This window comes from Mus pahari, chromosome 11 (assembly GCF_900095145.1).
Source record: "Mus pahari chromosome 11, PAHARI_EIJ_v1.1, whole genome shotgun sequence".
In the NCBI taxonomy this organism is placed as follows: Eukaryota; Metazoa; Chordata; class Mammalia; order Rodentia; family Muridae; genus Mus; species Mus pahari.
In genome coordinates, this window is record NC_034600.1 from 17,477,150 (window position 1) to 17,481,371 (window position 4,222).

The following is a 4,222-nucleotide window of genomic DNA, read 5'->3' on the forward strand; positions in this document are numbered from 1 at the left end:
ACATCCCTAATCTAAAGAAAGAGATGCCCATAAACATCCCTAAATAACACTAAACAGATGGAACAAGAAAAGAAATTCCTTTCATCATATAATAATTAAAACACCAAATGAACATAACAAAGAAAGAGTATTGAAAGTGATAAGAGAAAAAGATCAAGTAATATATAAAGGCAGATCTATAAAAATCACACCAGACTTCTCACCAGAGACTATAATAGCCAGAAGATCCTGGGCAGATGTCATATAGACCCTAAGAGAACAAAAATGCCAGCCTAGGCTACTATACCCAGCAAAACTCGCAATTAGCATAGATGAAGAAACTAAACTATTCAAAGACAAAACCAAATTTAAGCAATATATTTCTACTAATCCAGACCTACAGAGGATAATAGAAGGAAAAGTTCAGCACACCTAAGAAAAAGCAAGAAATTAATCTTTTCATAATAAACCCAAAAGAAGAGAAACACAAACATATTTCCAACGCTAACAAAAAAAGTAATAGGAAGCAAGGGTCATTGGTTGCTAATATGTCTCAACATCAAGGGACTCAATTCCACAATAAAATGGCATAGGCTAACAGACTGGATTTGTAAACAGCATTTAGCATTTTGTTGAAAACAAGAAATATACCTCAGGGTCAAAGTCAGACAATCCCTCAAATTAAAAGGATGGGAAATTTTTTTCCCAAGCAAATGGTCCAAAGAAACAAGCTGGAGTAGCCATCCTAATATCCAACAAAAAAGACTTTCAACCAAAACTTAGCAAAATATATGGGGAAGGTCACTAAATACTTATCAAAGGAAATGATACCCATCAAAATAGTCACAAGATATATAAAATATCTTGGTGTGACTCTAACCAAGCAAGTGGAAGATCTGTATGACAGGAACTTCAAGTCTCTGAAGAAAGAAATCAAAGAAGACCTCAGAAAATGGAAAGATCTCCCATACTCATGGATTGGCATGATTAATAAAGTAAAAATGGCCATCTTGCTGAAAGCAATCTACAGATTCATTGCAATCCCCATCAAAATTCAAACTCAATTCTTCACAGAGATAGAGACAGCAATTCTGAAATCTATCTGGAATAACATAAAAATCCCAGATATCAAAAACCATTCTCAACAACAAAATAACTTCTGGTATAATCACCATCCCTGACCTGAAGCTCTACTACAGAGCAACAGTGATCAAAACAGAATTGTATTGGTACAGAGACAGGTAGATCAATGGAATCTAATTGAAGACCCAGAAATGAACTTACACACCTATGGTCACTTGAACTTTGACAAAGGAGCCAAAACTATCTAGTGGAAAAGAGACACCATCTTCAACAAATGGTGCTAATCAGCATGTAGAAGAATGCAAATTGTCCTATTCTTATTTCCTTGTACAAAGCTCAAGTCCAAGTGGATCAAGGAAAGTGATAATATCCACTTAAAGTGATGTGATAAGATGAATTTAATAGAAGAGAAAGTGAGAAAGAACCTTGAACTTGGCACAGGGGAAAATTTTCTTAACAGAACACCAATGGCTTATACTCTAAGATCAAGAATTGACAAATGGGCCCTCTTATAATTGAATAGCTTCTGTATCACAAAGGACACTATCAATAGGACAAAAGAGCAAATAAAGATTGGGAATAGATCTTTACCAGTCCTATATCCAATAGAGAGCCAATATCCAATATATACAAAGAACTCAAGAAGTTAGACTACAGAGAATAAAATAACCCTATTAAAAATGGGGTACAGGCCAGCCTGGTCTATAAAATGAGTTCCAGGACAGCCAGGGCGATACAGAGAAACGCTGTCTTCAAAAACAATGGGGTACAGAGGGTTGGGCAGGGTGGCACATGCCTTTAATCCTAGCACTTGCGATGCAGAGGCAGAAGGATTTCTGAGTTCAAGGCCAGCCTGGTCTACAAAGTGAGTTCCAGGACAGCCAAGACTACACAGAGAAACCCTGTCTCAAAAAACAAAACAAACAAAAAAAAAATGGGATACAGAGCTAAATAGAGAATTCTCTACTGAAGAATCTCAAATGCATGAGAAGTAAAGAAATGTTTAATATCCTTAGTAATCAGGGAAATGTAAATCAAAACAACTCTGAGATTATACCTCACACCAGTCAGAATGGCTAAGATCAAAAACTCAGGTGTCAGCTGATGCTGGCAAGGATGTGAAGAAAGAGGAATACTCCTCCATTGCTAGTAAAATTCCAGCTAGTAAAACCATTTTGGAAATCAGTCTGGTGGTTCATCAGAAAACTGGAAATAGTTTTACCTGAGGACTCAGCTATACTACTCCTAGGCATATATCCAAAAGATGCTCCAACATATAACAAGGACACATGTTCCACTATGTTCATAGCAGCCTTATTTATAATAGCCAGAAGCTGGAAAGAATCCAGATATCCTTCAACAGAGGAATGGATATGGAAATGTGGTACATTTATATTAAAAAACGACTTCATGAAATTCTTAGACAAATGGATGGAACTAGAAAATGTCATCCTGAGTGAGGTAATAAGAACACACATGCTACTCACTCAATCATAAGTGTATATTAGCCAGAAAGGAGCTCAGAATACCCACAAAACAAGTCACAGAACATATGAAAGTCAAGAAGAAAGAAGAACACACAAAAGTATAGATACTACACTACTACTCAGTAGGAGGAAGAGAATAATCTCTAGCAAGTAGAGTGAGAGAGTGATCTAGGTGGGAGAGGGGACAAGGAGGGGGAAAAGCGGGGCCAGTTCAGATATGGGAGGAGATGGGGGGGGGGAGTACAGAGGGTCAGAAATTTGACAGCATGTGTGTAGCAGTGGGGGAGGGAGAATTGGGGATAGGCACTGGAAAGTCTCACATGCCAAGGAACCAAGATTTTCCCAGGACCCAACAGAGAGGACTTTAGCCAAAATACCCAACAAAGGAGAGACAGAACCTGTAGAGACCATAGCCAGTGGATAGGCATGGCCCTCAAATTCATATGGAAAGGCAAAAAACCCACAATAGCAAAAACATTTCTTAACAATAAAAGAACAGCTGGGGGAATTACCATCCCTGACCTCAAGCTTTACTACAGAGCAATAGTGATAAAAACTGCATGGTATTGGTACAGAGACAGACATGTTGTTCAACGGAATAGAATTAAAGACCCAGAAATAGAACCACACATTTAAGGTCACTTGATTTTTGACAAAGATGCCAAAACCCAGATACACTGAATCTAATAGAAGAGAAAGCGGGAAAGAGCCTTGAACTACTTGGCACTGGAGGAAACTTCATAAACAGAATTCCAGTAGCTCATACTCTAAGATCAAGAATTAATAAATGGAATTTCATGAAACTGGAAAGCTTTGTAAAGCAAAGGACATAGTCCATAAGACAAATGGGCAACCTACAGATTGGGAAAAAACTCTTCACTAAACCCACATTCGATAGAGAGCTAATATCCAAAATATTTAAGAACTCACATAGTTAATCACCAAAAAAGCAAACAACCCAATCAAAATATGGGGTATAGAACTACCTGAGAATTAAAAACTGAGGAATCTTAAACGGCTGAGAAGCACCTAAAAAAATGTTAAAAGTCCTTAGTGATCACAGAAATGCAAATTAAAACGACCCTGAGATTCCACCTTACACCAATCAGAATGACTAAGATCTAAACCTCAGGTGACAACACACCTTGGAGAGGATGTGGAGAAAGAGGAACACAGCATTGCTGGTCAGATTGCAAACTGGTATAACCACTCTGGAAATCAATCTGGAGGTTCCTCACAAAACTGGAAATAAATCTACCTGAAAACAAAACTATACTACTCTTGGGAATATACCCAAAAGGTGCCCAACCATGCCACAGAGGCACGTGTTCCACTATATTCATAGCAGAATTATTTGTGATAGCCAGAACCTGGAAACAACCTAGATGTCCCATAATAAAAGAATGGATACAGAAAATGTGGTTCATTTACACAATGGAATACTACACAGCTATTAAGAACGAGGACATACTGAGTTTTGCAGGCAAATGGGTGGAACTAGAAAATATCATCCTTAGTGAGGTAACTCAGACCCCAAAGAATGTACATGGTATGTACTCACTAATAAGTGGATATTAGCCCCCCACCCGAAAAAAGAAAGAAAGAAAGAAAGAAAGAAAGAAAGAAAGAAAGAAAGAAAGAAAGAAAGAAAGAAAGAAAGAAAGAAAGAAAGA